The sequence below is a fragment of the Patagioenas fasciata genome, chromosome 2 (assembly GCF_037038585.1).
Source record: "Patagioenas fasciata isolate bPatFas1 chromosome 2, bPatFas1.hap1, whole genome shotgun sequence".
Lineage (NCBI taxonomy): Eukaryota > Metazoa > Chordata > Aves > Columbiformes > Columbidae > Patagioenas > Patagioenas fasciata.
The window spans coordinates 101,461,749-101,478,437 of NC_092521.1; the positions used below are offsets into that span (position 1 = coordinate 101,461,749).

A 16,689-nucleotide genomic window follows, 5' to 3' on the forward strand; every position below is an offset into this window, starting at 1 on the left:
AATGCTGTGACAAACCCACTTGTGTCCTAAATAGATGTGATGGTAGCAGGGCTGTTGTAGCACCACCTTGTCTGGAAGCAGTGACAGCAGCATCTTTGCTTCAGTCTCTTATATGCTGCTCTGTGTAAATACCAATGCTACGGTGTCCCAGTATCCTGCAGCAATAGTGAACCTACACTAATATGAAGCCATGGGTTTTTTTCTGTGCAAAAGCCATTGTGCAGAAATTTGAAGTCATAGCACTTGGAATACCTGTGTTGTCATGACGAGTGAATATTTTTCTTCATCTCCTCATTTTCCAGATCAGCCAGTTGAATTGTAGTGGTCTCTGGTCATGATTGCACTTGACAATTAGGCAAACAGTGAACATTGAGGTTGAGCTCTTTAGCTTTTTACAATTTCTTTTAATTGTTCATTTTATTTTCAAAGTCCTTAATTCCTAGGCTGAAATGAAATGTGAGTACTTGCATGCCAAAAAGGATTATTTTATTCGGGTTGTGTGGAGAAGGAAAGGAAGAGGTTCTGAATAGTGATTAAAATAGCATTCAGAATAGCCTTTGCTTTCAGTGGAAGGAATTGGATGCTTTGGTTGTTTCAAGCTACAATAATCACCTTAGCAAGCACCACTGTAGAGTATGAGGTGAAGTTACTCCTGTGTAGAATACTTTTGTGTTGTTCACTCTGCCTATATAAATAAAGAATATAAAACTGTTCTTAAAACTTTTTGGTTCGGGGGAGTTATGGGGAGAGATCTGATATGTAATAACCAAATAGATTGGTCTCCCTGGGGACCATTTGCATTAATGAACCATCTGCTACCCTCTCCTCTATGAAGCATTGTGGACAGTATCATGATCTTTCTGTTGTGCAGTGATAATGGGATATTCAGGTGTCTTTGTAACAGGACCATGTTTGACATGTTTTTGGTTGTTACTCCCCCCTCCCCAGTGACTGCCTCTTGTCTCAGGCAAGCTGGTCCTGTCAGTCATTGTAAATGTGACCAGAGATGGAAATAACCAAGAGGTCTAGGTCTCCTTGGCAATATGGTGATTAACATGGGTTATACAATGACACAATTCATTCAGAGGGGAAGAGTGGGGAGTTGTGAACGCCTTGCTTACGTGGCATCTCAGCATCCACTCATGTACAGCAGGTTGCTGCTATTATACTTGTGTTGCCTTAAGCATCTCATTTTGTTCTTAAAAACAAACAAACAAAAAACCTAAAAAAGCAAAACCAAACACAAAAACCACAAAGCAAACAAAAAAACTCAAACCAAACAACCAAAAAAGCTTCTTTACTGATTCTTACAAGAGGCATCTGATTATCACCTCATATCAACAGAGAAGTATTTATGCTAGCTGTGCATATGAGAGGGTTTTTCTAATGGACTTGTCTATCTGCAGTTGTGCTATGGTGTTTTCAAACACCTTTTCCCTTTCTGAGCAGGTGAAACAGAAGTGAAGGATTCTCTTGCATGCATTTAAAGAGCAGTGAAATTAATTCCAGTTTCTGTGCAGTTACTTTGGATTTACATTGTGCTATTGAGGGGGGAATCAGTCCAAGTCTCACAGTAGTAGAATCATGCAGGGATGTTACCAGTTGTGTCAGGGAAAACTTCTCTGTTTAAATACACTGCACTGAAGCTTAAATTCTGTAGCCCTCCCGTGCTTTGGTTTTGTTTTGTTTTAAGAGATGCTTAGTTATCAAGGGAGACTGTGGTGGGGGAAAAAGGGCCAAACCTTGAATGTCTTCTCTATCGGTTGGCTTGTATAAGCAGAGGCTCTGCCTCCCGGTAGTACCAAGTTCAGTTTTTTTGTTTTAGGAAGAGATTAGCTGGGAAGAATATAGCCTCAAGCAATATTTTTGTCTGAAATTCACAAGAATGACAGACCTAGATTTTTATTAAACAGAAAATAATTTTCTCTTAAATGTCTTCTGCTTAAGTGCACAACTCTTCGTTCTGCTGACACTACTTTTTCTTGAGCCCAACCTGCCATCCAATTTTGGCAATCAGGCTGTCTTCTCCAGAACACTGCTCTTCTGTGGTGTCTTGGATCTTGTGGGTGTGGTGGTCTTTAAAGTAAAAGCCAAGTCAATTATTATTTTCTTCCCCCAGTGCACAAATCCTCACAGCGTGGATTTTGTTTAGAAGCAGCTTTCAGGCCAGGTAATAACTGGTAGAGATCTCTGATCAGCTTGTCACTCATGTCTTGGATGCATGTGATTTCTAAGGGAAGCTATCTAATGATTTAAACTACCATTTTTTGCTGTTTTTATTCCCCTACCCCCATTCATTTATTGTAGTTAGCTCCTCTTTTTGATAATAAAATTCATAAACCAAGTTAATTACATAATGAATTCTTTTCCCCAATACCTGCTGTTCTACTGGTTTTCTTCCTATCCGTGCTCATAAACAAGCAAGATTTCCTGCTGTTTTATATATCCATATTGTTGGCAAAACCAAAAATGTTGTAGTTTGCTACTACCTGAATGTATTAGTCATGAATGAAGAAAGACTGGTAAGTGTTTGCAGGACAGCTGGTGCTCTGACTAGTACTACTTCCTAGCAGCTATCCCTTTTCCCTCTCTTGATATTGTGCAAAATGAAGAAGTAATTAAAAGGTTAAAGAAGATTCCTCAGCACTGAGAAGTTATAATCAACTATTGCAGTAAACTAAGAGCAGAATGGAATAAAAACTGTAGAGTTTCTCCATGCAGCCTTGTCCATGTTTAATATCCTCCTCCTCAACCTCTTTCCCGTTTTGTTTTGTTTGGTTTTTTTTTTTTTTTTTGAGGTATTTGTGTACATAAAGCCTTGTTGGTAGAGTCCTGTTGCTCTGCGCAGATTTGTGCCTGCTTAGTACAAGTAGGGCAAGTACATGGTTTGGCTGGTTTTGGGGGATGAAGGAGGTGCAGGAGGCAATGCCGGGCCGGGCACCTCTGCAACTGGGAGCTGGAGTTGTCCTTGCTTCATGGGCACAACTTGGGGTTGTCCTTCCTCCATAGGCCCGACTGGCTCCTGTTTGAGCTGGGAGATGTGACAGTGCAGGTGGCAGCTGCCAAGAGGATGTCCGTGCTGATACCTCAGCAGGGAGAGGAAAATGTGTTGGGGAAAGTCAGAAGAGGCAAGTTAAGGCCTTCTTCTGAGAAGAGAGAATAGCTAAACTTGTGCAATGTGGATAAGAGAGGCTGGGCGTTTAGAAGATATTTAGACACCTCACAAAACGTATTCAGGCTTTCTCACTTGCTGGTAGCTGGTCTTGGGGTGGAGTGAGGGGTCAGCAGAGTTGAACATTCAAGATTTTACGATTCCTCATCTGGCTGTGAACACCAGCTTTGAACATCTCACCTCCCATCTGTAAATTAATCAGTAATTCCAGTTCGATCTGTCTAGATTTCTTTCTTATAGTAGGCAGTGATATTTTGGTGTGTTGCAATTAAACAACTGAAGAGAGAATGGTAAAACTCCAAAGTGACCTTTTGCTAATGGTCCTCAAGACTGTTGGGAAGGATTTGTTTGCTTAGGCTGTGACTGTTCCCTTGTGAGCAGCTTCAACCTATTGAGTTTAATTGCTCTGTAGATGTTATTCTCCTGGCTTGATTAAGTTTGGAGGGGAGATGGTGAGGGAGGGTAGAAGCTAGACAGGCTACTTCATACCTTTACATGTTGATTTTTTTTCCATATATCAGGGTTTTCTGTGCTCTGCAGATAATGCTGAAGTGTAGGAAATGCAAGGACAGAGTGAGAGAACTCTGTTTGAAACCTGAACTGGCAGAGATTAACAGGTAAAAGAAATATTATTAATGCTTTGTTTATAAATACCTTTGTAAAACTTATCTTACCTGCTGGGATCTTGTATTGTATTCAAATATTCACAGCATTTCTTCCCACCTGGGGAAGCATTGTTATCCCACTTGTACAGGTAAGGGCTATACACCAGAGTAGACTCTCCAGTCTGTACTATGCAGGATTGAATTTTTGCTCTGTTGGGAGTTGCAAAGCATTTTCACTTGTGCCTATTCGTTTGAAAAGCTCTCAAAAAGAACAGTAACACTTTCAGAAAGTCAGTTACATGGTTCAAGGTGGAGAAGAACTGGGCCTAGAAAGCTTGTCTGATGAATTCAATAGTGATGTTTAAGGAGTGGAGGAGAGGCTGGAGTTTGGGCAGCGGATGTTCTTCATTTGGCCTTGAGCACGCAGTGTGGTATGGGGATTTGTCATGCCGGTCTGACAAATGTGACAAAACCCTAATTCCTTTTTCCACTGTCTCCACTTTTAGCCCGCGTCCAGCTCAAGTGGGAAGAAAACCCAGGGCTTGTGACCCATCTTCTTATCCTAATACTCCACCCTAGGTGGGAAGCCAGGCCTGTTGCTTGTGAAGGGTGGGTAGACTCTGTTCAGACGGGAAAACTCAGCAGCTGGCACCCTGAGTTTCATTCCAAGCACTGCTTCAGTCTCCTCCAGCTGGTTACTTGCTACCTACTCCTACCTGTGGAGGGCCCTGGGCAAAGCAAAGGCCCTTCTGCTGGTAAGAGAATGTCAGCCCAGGGTTCAAGGAAAGGGAGTAGTCTGAACACTGGAGAAGCTAACCCACCTGCACCTCTCCAAAGGGATACAGAGCTTCTAGTAATAGTCCTTTCCTGCTCTGATTTGATTGTTTTGTTTTGTTTTGTTTTTTTTCCTGGCTGCCAAGGTTACACTTTAATTCTCTTTAGCAAAAAAGCCCCATATGTAAACTTGACCATGAGGACATCTACGTTGATAACAATGGCTTGGTTTTGTTCATTGTGTTCAGCTTCCACTGCAAGGGATGGAGTCAAACAATCTGCAAAGGGATGGAAGAGAGGTCCAGCTTCACATTCAAATCTGCACTGTGAGTCGGATCTTTTAATTGATAAGCTCGGTCAGTAAACTTCGCAGTTCTTAACACACTATGAGGCTGAAGACCATGGATATGCTTTGCAGAACCCCACCGGTGTCTTTTCCTGCAAATGCCTCATGCTCTGTTGTTGGTCATGAGGCAACTGGATACATGTTTAGGTTAGATTATTCACGTCATATGCAGTTGGACCCTGAAATAACTTTGATTTTATGCATTGAATAAATAATCATGTATTAAACTTCTTAAGAAGATAAAAATCTGCAGTAAATTAAGAAGCAACACTATGGACCGTTTTTTCTTTTACAAAAACTCAGCAACAAAATGTACCACATTTAGGCTTCTCACTTTTGTAATGACCATTCTTGCTTGGTGTTTGTTCTTGCAAAGTGTTGAGTGCTCTGGCTGTAATCCAGCAAGATTTAAGCTTGTAATTTAAGGATATAAGTAGTCCCACTTTATTGAAACCATTTGAGTGATTAAAGGTATGCAGGTGGATAAGTGCTTTGCTGGATGGAAGCCAGAATGCACAGCATCTTCCAAGATCAAATCCTTAATTATAATTCACAGACCAGCCCTTTCTCTACTTCTGGTGGGTCAACAGATGTGGTGTTGTAGCTACTTCGATCCTGTGATTTGAGGTCTACCTATATTGGTGAAGACAGAGGTAAAAAAGGCATTGAGATCCTCTGCTTTGTCAGCTTTTATTAGTAACCAGTTTCCCTGCCCTGTTTAGCAACGGACCTAAGTCTTCCCTGTGCTTCTGCTTACTGCTCACATATCTGGAGACCTCCTCAGCCTGCACCTCTATCTTTGACTGGCAAGACAGAGGAGAAGATCACTGGGGCACGTGTCCCTTTTACTTGTATCCCCAAGGCTCTGAAGTTCTGCTTGACCTTGCCCAGGTTTTGCTTTACTGTGTCATTGTGTCCACATGGAAAAGAAGCTGGGAATAGTGGTTTCTGCTTTTAACCACTGTGGTGGCTTCTCTGTGACATCCCAGAGCAGTCGTGGGAAGTCAGCACCATGGGGCCTGGAAATAGCACGGAACAGGACAGTTGTCCTCAGGCTTTTTTTTTTTTTCCAGAGCGAACAGAGTTCTCCTAGGTCTGCTTCTCAGGTCAGTGACAACATTTGTTCCCCATTATTTTTCTTCTCCTTCGCTTGTTTTTCCTCTGTTGTAAGTGAAATTTTGGATTGTTCCACACATTGCCTGGTGGCAGCAGGGGTGAAGAAGTGGGGTAAAAGGCATCCCAGAAGCCATGGAAGGAGGGGGCTGAGCCTGCTGTAGGAGCCGCAGTTGGTCAGAGAGCACCAGGTTACTGCTGGGGAGGTTTCACCAAGAGAGAAAATGTGGGGTTTTGCCAGTTGGTTCATGTCCTTTTTAATTTCTTCCTGGTACAAAAGTCCTGTGAATCGTTGCAAAAGCACTAAGTTGACGTCCTCCAGTACAAAAAGCGGCAGTTTCTTTCCTCATAGTTATTACTGCAGTGGATGGCCAGATGTGCAGGTGTAACAAAATCCAGAAATTGCTTTTTAAAAACTATGTCCCAGAATGCAAAAGAACCCCACATCGTTTGTATTTAGTTCTTGCTGGAGACATATGCTATGACAGACAATGTGAAAAAACCCTTTGATTTGGAGAATGGGTGTTATGAAACAGTATTCAAAGGGCTACATAAATTATTTCACACAGGGCTTGCGAATGTTTCTGCGATGTCTCTGGTGGCCTTTCCTGGCATCTGCAATGCTGTTACCAGCCATGAACTCCAGGAAAGCCACAAACATTTTGAAATCTATCTTACAAACGTAGGACTCGGGGCATGTAATGGCCAGAAATGAATATTCTTGAACTTTAGAGGAGGTAGAGTCTGGATGCCCACACTGTGATGCCATCCCTTTCCTTAGTGAGCTGATAACCCAGATCTGAAGACTCCTGGTACCTATTGAGCTGTGGGTGTATGTTTCAGAGGGGGATTGTCATGAGGTTGTAGTATTGCAGGAGGTACTTTTGAGACTGGATACACCTATAATATATTTTTGATTGTATGTTAAACAACAGAACATCATGGAGTGGCAGTGGGGTGATGAAATGGAACAGTTTCTCTCCTTCTTGAGTTTCCCCCATACCCTCCCATATCATGCAATACAGAAAAATGAGCTTGAGCCCTGACCTGAGATGACAGCAGGGATACCACTCTTCCCTCTGAATAGAGCTGGATCACTGATGGCCAGGAAACTGCAAATCAGTGGAACTGCAATTAAGAAGCAGAAGTGCTAAAGGTGGACTTGTGCAGTAGAAAAGATGCTCCTTTTCTAGGTGATGGAAAACAATTTCTGCTTTTCCTGACTCCCACACAGCTCAGGGACTGATTCAGGGCGATCACCCCAAAAGCTTCCTCCATAGGCTGCTGGGCAGAGTTGGGGTGGGCGGGGCTACACACGTGTGGGTCTGTCACCCCCATGTCACAATGCCGGCAACGCAGCACTCACAATGCCCTGGGCAGGATCAAAAGGAGCAGCCGGGTACTGTGTCCACTGCCAGAGCTGGGCCAGGGGCAGCCCAAACACATCCAGGGGGAAGCACTTGAGGAGCTGGTGGCATCACAGGGCAGGGGCTGAGGGAAGAAGAGCTTGCGTGAGGCTGCTGGAGGTTCTCCACTGCAAGACAATCTGCTGCCAGGGCCACCTTCAAACCTCAGCTCATGGATGGAAATCCTTTTCAGCTGGGTAGCAGTGGCAAGATGAAGGGAATTTCTTCTTGAGGAGCACTGCAGAGCTCTTCAAAGAAGATAGCAAGGATGAAAGCCAAAGCAGGAAAAGAGCTATCAAGTCCAAGGAAAGATATGGTAAACAGCACAAAACCATTCAGGACTTCTTCCCGAGCAGACAGCGTCACCATAAATGACAGCGTAGCAGCACGTCACTTGCTGCATTGGGCAGCACACGTCACTTGCGGTATTGGGAAGGAATGGCACACGGACTGCCAGGGCCACCTTCCAAGCTCAGCTCATGGATGGAAATCCTTTTCAGCTGGATAGCAGTGGCAAGACCAAGGGAATTCCTTCAGGAGGAGCACTGCAGAGCTCACCATCTTCATCCCCTGTGGAGCCAGGCTCAGGAGCTGTAAGAAATAGGATGTAAAGGCGTTGCAAGGGGTTGCAGTGCTTTGGGACAACCACTGGTGTCCCACCAGGCACAGGAAGGATTCTTGCCCCCAAGGTCTGTTAGGTCAGAAGCATTTGGTCACTCTCGGAACTCTGGGAGATGGCTCCAGCTCAGGATAGGATAGGATAGGATAGGATAGGATAGGATAGGATAGGATAGGATAGGATAGGATAGGATAGGATAGGATAGGGCTTGGGCAGGTCCGGGGAGATGTGAGCAGCCTGTGGGACAAGGAGCCAGGTCTGGCTCACATGCTCAGGGAACAGCCGATCGCCAGCACTGGGGTCAGGAAGGAATTTTTTCCCCCGGGGCAGATTGGCACTGGTCCCCGGGGGTTTTTTGCCTTCCTCTGCAGCATTGAGCATGACCACTTTGCAGAGCTCTTCTGGGCCCTTTTGGCTCGGATCCTGCCTGCTGCTCAAGCACCAGGAAGATGGCCTCTCGTGCCCTGCAGCTGGGGGGAGGAAGGCTTTTTTTTCCCCCCACGAGGGACAGCAAGTGTCTCCGGGGGTTTTTTGCCTTCCTCTGCAGCGCTGAGCACGGCCCCTTGCCACGGCTTCTTTGGGCCATTTGGGCTGGGTGCCTGCTGCTCCACGAGCTGGCCCTAAACTTAGCTAGAACAGCCTACTCAAACCAGCATAGAACAGCTCACCTAAACCACCCTTAAAGAAGCTAAACCAATCTGCCTTAAAAAACTTCAATCAGCCACCAACAACCTAAACAGAACTTTAAACAATCTACAACAAATTACCTAAGCCAACCTAAACCAAACAAAACAAACCAACCTAAACACCCTAAAACAAACCTACCTAAACAAAATGATCTAAAAAATCCTACCTAAAACGATCTAAAACTAGATAAACCAGCATTTCTCAGCCAACCTTAAGCAACCTGAAACCAAACAAGCTAAACAAACCGAAACCAACCAATCTTAACCTAAAATAACCATTAAACAATCTCAAACAACTTAAAAACAATCTAATAAAGGATAAAACTACCTAAATCAACCAATCTAAACCAACCTCAAAAATATGAAACCAAATGACATAACCTGACCAAAATGACCTAAAGCAAACAACCCAAAGCTAAACAGAACCACTGAAACCAGCCTACAATGACCAAGCTAAAAACCAATCTAGACCAACTCAACTTCAACAACAAAGCTAAAACACCCTAAAAAACCTCAACAACAAAAATCCAACCACCAGCCACCCGACCCCATGCAGTGTCTCACTTGGATGTGTCTGCAGTCTTGGAAGCTTGACTACAAATGGACCTGAGCTTGTTTGGAGGCTCTCAAGCACAGCGCAGCTACCGTATACCCTTGACCTAGCAATGGTTCGCCTCTAGCGGGAAACGTCGTCCTCTTTGAGCAAGGCAGGGAAACACGTGGAGCAGGGAAGGAGGAAGGGGACGTCTGCTGAGACAGCAGAAACAGCCCAATCGAGCCTGGTGACTAGTGGCGGGACACATGTCCCAATGAGATTGCACTCACATCCAAATCATCCAAACACAACCTAAAACCAACAAAACACAATGTACATCTAACCAAACCACCTAAAGCACCCTCAACAACCAATCTAAACCACCCCAACCTGAAGGAACCCATCTTCAAAACATGCAATGTGCATAACACTGCCTAAAACAACCTACCAAAAAATCACTAAAGCAACCTAAACCAAACAACCTGAACCAACCTTAACAGAAACCCTTCAAGCAACCTAAACAATGTAAACCGAACTTGCCTAAACCAACCTACCTAAAAACACAGATACCCACCAACCCACCTAAACTGCTTACTGAAAAGAAACAACCTAAAATAACCAACCAACCAACCCCCAACTTAAAATCATCTAAACAAACCTAAACCAAACTACAGAAAACAGCCTCAATGAAAACGGCTTCAGATACGCCACCTAAAACAACCAACAGAAGACAACTTCAACCAAAAATCACCTGCATCAAGCAACCTGAACCCACCAGCCTGCAACAACCAGCCTCTCACAACCACCCTCAAAGAACCTGCCTCAAACCAACCTCAAACGACCGCAACAAACTGAACCAAGCTACTAAAACCAGAAACCTAAACCAAACTAACACAACCAGTGCTAAAGAATCCTCAGAAAACAGCACCATCCAAAGAACCCAGCAAAACCAAGAAAAGTAAACCTCCTAAGCTAAACAACATAGATCAGCGGTAAGAAAATCACAGCAAACAACCTAAACCAACCCACCTAATCTAATCAACTGAAACCAAGCTAAACCATCAAACCTGAAACAAGCAATCTAAGACTGCCAACCTAAACCAAACTTAACAAACCTTAACCTAAAACAACCAGCCTTCAATGACCTACAAACACACAACCTACCAACAACGTAATACAGTGTCAAACAACCAACTTCAAACAACCAGTCTCAAAAAGCCTACCAAAACCAACTCATAGAAACTGACCTACACCAACCAAATGAAACAAAAAAAACCAACAAAACCAAAACAACAACAACAATAGAAACAACATCTACAACAATAACAAAAAACAAACAAGGTAGAAAGAAACAGGCAAAACCCAAACAAAGAAGGTAGATATAGGAAACAGGATGCAGAGATGTTGCATGGGGACCGAGTGCTTTGGAGCAGCCACTGGTGTCCTGTCAGGAACAGGAAGCAACATCCGCAGCTGCCACTCGGCACCTCTCCCTGCGGGCAACACCAGCGCCTGGCCGGGACCAGAGCGCTTCTCGTGCATCCCTACCCAAGAAGCACAGCAGCAAAACAAGCTGTGGAAGGCAAAACATCTGCTTGTCATCGCTACATGTGGTGCTTTGGAAAAGATCCCACAGTACCACATACCTCTTCTTTTGTGCATGGTCAGTCCCGCGCCTCATTCTCAAGGTTCTCCCTCTTCAGGAACCAGGGAAAGCTTGGCCTCTATTCCTGCTGCTGCTCTCTGCAGCTCTGGGACTTGCCTTTGCCAGCCTGCAAGGGCTGTTTGTTCAAGCTAAAGTGAAGAACGCAGCAGCCTGCTCCTGGCTACACGTGGGCTTGCATTAAGGATTGTGAGCATTGGCTCTGAAACAGAGTGAGAAACGGAAATGACATGAAATAACAGAACATGAAATAACATAAAATGAAGTAAATTAAACAAATAAAATAAAAATACTTGTATCCATTGTGTTTTGTGTCCCGGAAAGTGGTTTTTAGGGAAGAGTGAAGGAAGTGAGAGGGAAGGGGGAAGGGAAGGGAAGGCAGAAGAGAAAAGAAAGAAAGCCCTGACAGAGCCCTGAGTGCTCCATACCTGTAATTGTGCTGTTTTGACTGAAAGTGAACTGATTTTCTTCAGGCAGTTAGAAACCTTTCTTTTTCACAGCTCGCACAGTCATTATTTGGACTTAGTTTGAGAACAAGAGATAACACCCCAGCACAGGGCTAATGTTTTTTATTGCTCTGGTCTGAGAGCCAAGGACATTCTGACTGCTCTGCCCACAGATGGGACCTGTCGAGGAAGGGGGGCAGAGATGGGACAGAGCTTGACTGACATTCAGGCTGATCAAGAAGAGAATTTCATCCCATTAGCATCATGCTAATTATTTAAGGAGGGAGGGGATCTTTCTCACTCTCTCAGGCGTGCAGTGGAATCTTGATCAACTGGCCACATGGATCAGGAAAGCTACCTGGCAAGCAAAAAGATCCACTGCACTCTTCTGCTCAGCACATAAAGATTTGCCCTCTGAGTCGCGGCAATTTCTTGAATATCACCAAGAATCAAAACAGGTTTCAAATAGAAACATGGCATGACAAAATAATAAATAATTATCTTAAAGTCCACTCTTTTTTTTAATCTTTGCCTAGACCTTCAGGAAATGTAAAATCAAACTAACTACTGAGAAGCTCAACACACTACCCACGCAAAATAAAGGCTGCCAATTAGGAACCCGATGACAAGGATCGGTCACGCAACTGATACTCTGTGACAGGGCTGCCCCGAACAGATCACCCCCCAGAGATTAAGTCCAAGGCAGAAACTACTCAGCTGGCAAATATTCCAAAAACACAAACACGTTTTGCTTACAGATCTTACAGTATGTTTTCCCTCAGCAAACAAAAAATTCAACAGCAACAACAAGCAGAAACAATACTCACAAGCCTGTAACATCTACGGGATTTTTCCGCACCGGCCGACACCGCCGGACCCGGCAGGCACAGCCGCTCCAGCTGTCGCCAAGCGGCGGCGCCGACTGCACCACCCACAAGAGGCCTCGCCCTCCCCGCCCGCCGGGCACAGGCCGGGCCCCAGCGCAGCCCCGCCCGGGCACCGGGAGAGCGCGGAAGCGTCGCGGCGCCGCTTACCGAGCGGCAGCAGCAGCTGAGAGGGGCTGCTGCTCGCCTTGGCCGCCATGCTGGACACAGACCCGAGCAATCGCTACCGCCTCCCGCAAAGACCGAGCCAGCAGCCCCGACGAGCGGATGGCAGAGCCGTCGCTCCTCGGCCCCGCCCAGTGTGCCGGTAAACGCGGGAACGAGCGGGAGTCGCGCGTTTTGTCTGTCTCCCGAGAGAGAGGTCGAGGAAAAACTCTTCCCGCCCCCTGTCCCTTCTTCTCCAGCCGGGCAGCCTCCTTGAGCTGCCGCCGCTACAACCGGTGCCAACAGCCAGGTGGCCCCGGTGTGCCATCTCACCCTTACATCGGTCTTTTTCTTGTGTTTGGGGTGTCAGGTGGAGACTTAAGTGCCGTATGTCACAGCTATTTTATGTGCTGATTTTTTTTCCACCCTATTTTCTCATTAATTCACGAGAGGGTTGTTGCAAGAAGGATTTTTGGAAACGCCTGAACATCCATAGAATTGGCTTGGAGCCAAAAAAGCACTGTCTCTTCAAACAGGTTTTGCATTCTTAATACTACAGCACTAAAGAAATATCAGAATCCCTTAGCACAGGATAATTGTGCAATACAAGTGCCAGGTTTGTCGTGCTGGTAAAAGATATTGTCAAAAGATGTGCGGCTGTCGGTCTTTCCTCAAGACAAAAGGCAAACGAGCTGGTTCCATCCGAGGCGAGGCAAACCAAATGCAAGCACTGACAGCACTGCAGAGCAAAATGGCCCCGCGACGGGGCCCTCGTGGCCCTGCGGGCCGCCATGCCGGCCACCGCAGCGTTCGCTGGGGACGCCGCGAGCCTCTGTTGTGGCAGTTGGAGCACAGCCGTGCCAGCCGCGCCAGCGCTCGGAGAGAAGAGGCCGCAGCGAGCAGAAGAGAGAAGAGGAGGCTCACGGACCCCCCGGCCCATGGCTCCGCCGCCCAAGAAACGGCGGCAGCCTGTCGCGAGCACCAGCACCGCCCACAGGCAAGAGGAGGAGCCGATGGAGGTTGACCCACCCCGGGAGGAGGAGGAGCCCATGGAGACGGATCCGGCTCAGGCAGGGCTGCCGGCGCACGACACCAGCATGGGCGGGCTGCCTCCCGCTCCGTGGTGCCCGAAGCGCCGCAGGACGGCCGGGGGCTCTTCCAAAGCCCCCAAACAGGCGCCTGGGCACAGGCGGCGCCGCCCCCGCAGCCGCCACTAGCCGCCTCCGGGGCATGGGTCGGACCAGCTGCCGCTGTGGAGCCACAGGTGAGCCCGGCTTCCCAGCCCGCACCCCCGGCCCTCATGCCGGGGCATCTCCTCTGCCCTGGGGCCTGGGGAAGAGGCGAGGAGAGTCGCTGCCATCTTCTGGTCGGCAGCCCCAGAGCACCGGGGGGAGTTCTTTGGAGCCACCACAGACCGCGGGACGGCGCCAGAGACCCCAGGACACCCAAGGGCAGCGCTGGAGCTGGAGCTTGCCTTCAAGAGAAAAGGTTTTCACATTGCACAAATAATTCAGAGTTTTTCTGTCTCCTTCTCCCTGTATACGTGTATACTGACTATAGAGTTAATAGAAATATGTAGATATAGAAAATGAAAACTAGATGTGTGTGTGTGCACAGAAGCCCACTGGAGACTGCCAGAGACCGCCAGGGACCGAAGGACACCGCTAGAGAACGTTGAAGACCAAAGGGCAGCGTGGGATCTGCACCTTGCTTAGAAAAAGGAGAAGTTTGGAGACTTGGAGACAAAAGCTTACGAAGTGTGCTTTGTATTCAGAGCCTGGTCTTTTGGAACCCTTCTCTTACTCCTCTGATTGGGTGAGATTCAAGGGTCTCTTTTACTTATGTGTTCTCTGCTCCTCCTCTCCTTCCTCTCTTGCTGTTTTCCTCCATCATCTCTGTTGTGTCTTCTTGTTGCATTCAGTAATTCCCACCTCTGGCATTTTGTTTTTTCTTCCCAGGTTTGGTCATGAATTCTTGACAGGACTGTTGGAAGAAAGATTTTTTCGAAGGATTCTTGCCCCCAAGGTCTGTTAGGTCAGGAACATTTGAGCCCTCTCGGAAGTCCGGGAGATGGCTCCAGCTCAAGGGAGGATAGGATAGGGTAGGATAGGCTAGGGCTTGGGCAGGTCCTGGGAGATGTGAGCAGCCTGTGGGACAAGGAGCCAGGTCTGGCTCACATGCTCAGGGAACAGCCGATCGCCAGCACTGGGGTCAGGAAGGAATTTTTTCCCCCGGGGCAGATTGGCACTGGTCCCCGGGGGTTTTTGCCTTCCTCTGCAGCACTGAACATGACCACTTTGCCGGGCTCCTCTGGGCCCTTTTGGCTCAGTTCCTACCTGCTGCTCAAGCACCAGGAAGATGGCCTCTCATGCCCTGCAGCTGAGGGGAGGAAGGCTTTTTTTTTTCCCCCAGGTGGGACAGCAAGCGTCTCCGGGGGTTTTTTGCCTTCCTCTGCAGCGCTGAGCACGGCCCCTTGCCACGGCTTCTTTGGGCCATTTGGGTTGGGTGTCTGCTGCTCCACGAGCTGGCCCTAAACTTAGCTAGAGCAGCCCACCCAAACCAGCATAGAACAACTCACCTAAAGCAACCTACAACAACTGCAACCAACTAACCAACCTTCAAGAACCTAAATTAAAATAAAAATAAACACTTTTATCCATTGTGTTTTGTGTCCTTGAAAGTCTTTTTTTAGAGAGGAGGGAGGGGGAAGAGGGGAGTGGGAGGGGGTAGAGGGGAGGAAGCCGGAGGAGAGGGGAGCAAGGAGGGGGGAGAGAGAGAGAATTCTGCTTTGTTATGCCTGGAGTTCTGTATAACATGCCCTGCCAGAGCCCTGAAAAATACTGCACTGTTGCCTACTCTCCATCACATACCTATATCAATAGGTGCACGTGAAGGGCTGATTTGCAAACTGTACCTCAGCAAACAGTTTGCTGTGCAAGCCACGGTCAGAGGACACAGGTAGGAAGGTCCCAGTGTTAAGCAGCCCAAGAGAGAAAGCCCGCTGAGTCCCCAAACCCATGAGTGCCAAAACAACCATTGAGGCGGGAGCTGTCTAAGGAAGAGAAAGTCCAAACACAGTGAGTCATTGCCCCAAGTGCCAGCCAGAAGGCACTTTCATGTCATTGAATGGGACATGGTCACAGGCAGTAGCGCTACTGGAAGTAAGGCTGGACTGGCAACAAATCCACACTGTATTTTTGCAAAAAAGGGACACGGTTACGTTGATTACGCCCCTGCCTTGAACATGAATCCTACTTATTGCTGGTTTTCTAATCCTAACACTTAACATATCCCCAGATTGGACAGTTTTTAATGGGAGTAAATGTTATCATTCTGAAACAGATGAGAAATCTGGGGTACACAAGAAGGATTTGAGCAAGGTCATGTAGGAAATCAGCAATAATGAAGGGACAGTACCTGGGTAGCTGATGCCAAAACCCTCTCTTCTGCATTTCTCTGCCTTTTTAGTATAATGCTGGTCTGTAGGCTCAGAAGAAGTATCACGCATAAGAAGGAATGTGGGTTTTGTTGTTTGCAGGTACTCCTTAACAAATTGTGCTGGTTTGACTGAAAGTGAACTGATTTTCTTCATGCAGTTAGAAACCTTTCTTTTTCACAGCTCGCACAGTCATTATTTGGACTTAGTTTGAGAACAAGAGATAACACCCCAGCACAGGGCTAATGTTTTTTTATTGCTCTGGTCTGAGAGCCAAGGACATTCTGACTGCTCTGCCCACAGATGGGACCTATGGAGGAAGGGGGGCAGAGATGGGACAGAGCTTGACTGACATTCAGGCTGATCAATACAAGAATTGCATCCCATTAGCATCACGCTAATTATTTAAGGAGGGAGGGGATCTCTCTCACTCTCTCAGGTGTTTTCTCTTGTGTGCATAGTTTTTTTTCTTCTCTCTTTTTTTGTCAGAGCCGGGGAAGTTTTTGGTGCGGGATGTTTTGTTCGGCCCTTTGCCGTTTTGCAGAGGCCTCTGGGCTTTTCTGCCTTTTTCCTTTTTTATCTCTTTGGGATCAACTGTGGGGACCAGGTGCCCCTTCCTGGGACCAGCTACTCGGTATGGACAGAGTTTGTGAGAACTGGCTTGAGTACCTTTTATTTCTATTTTATCTATATATTTACTAGTGGTGTATTAGTGTTTTGTTATATTATTACACTGTGTTGAAGTCAGTCCAAGTTTCACCCTTCCCTTTTGATTGTTTCCCCTATTGGGGAGAGGAGGGGTGGAGGGCAGGTGCGAGCAGCTATCGTGGTTGTATTGCTAGCTCGGGTTAAACCACAAC

General features: G+C 46.7%; 1 long non-coding RNA gene across 3 annotated transcripts in view; it reads right to left on the reverse strand.

Moving 5' to 3' along the window:
- The window catches only part of LOC136097539 (uncharacterized), a 77,307-nt gene extending 63,874 nt beyond the window's left edge, over window positions 1–13,433 (reverse strand). The window contains exons 1-3 of one of the 3 annotated variants that reach the window (XR_011737639.1): window positions 12,193–13,433; window positions 11,348–11,723; window positions 10,903–11,121 (exon numbers count right to left, since the gene is read on the reverse strand). This is a non-coding gene — a long non-coding RNA (uncharacterized lncRNA). Of the gene's footprint in view, window positions 1–1,270; window positions 8,008–10,902; window positions 11,122–11,347; window positions 11,724–12,192 lie in introns of those variants that run through there. The other 2 variants (XR_010650832.2, XR_011737638.1) reach the window with 2 other exon arrangements.
- Between the last annotated feature and the right edge of the window lie 3,256 nt (window positions 13,434–16,689).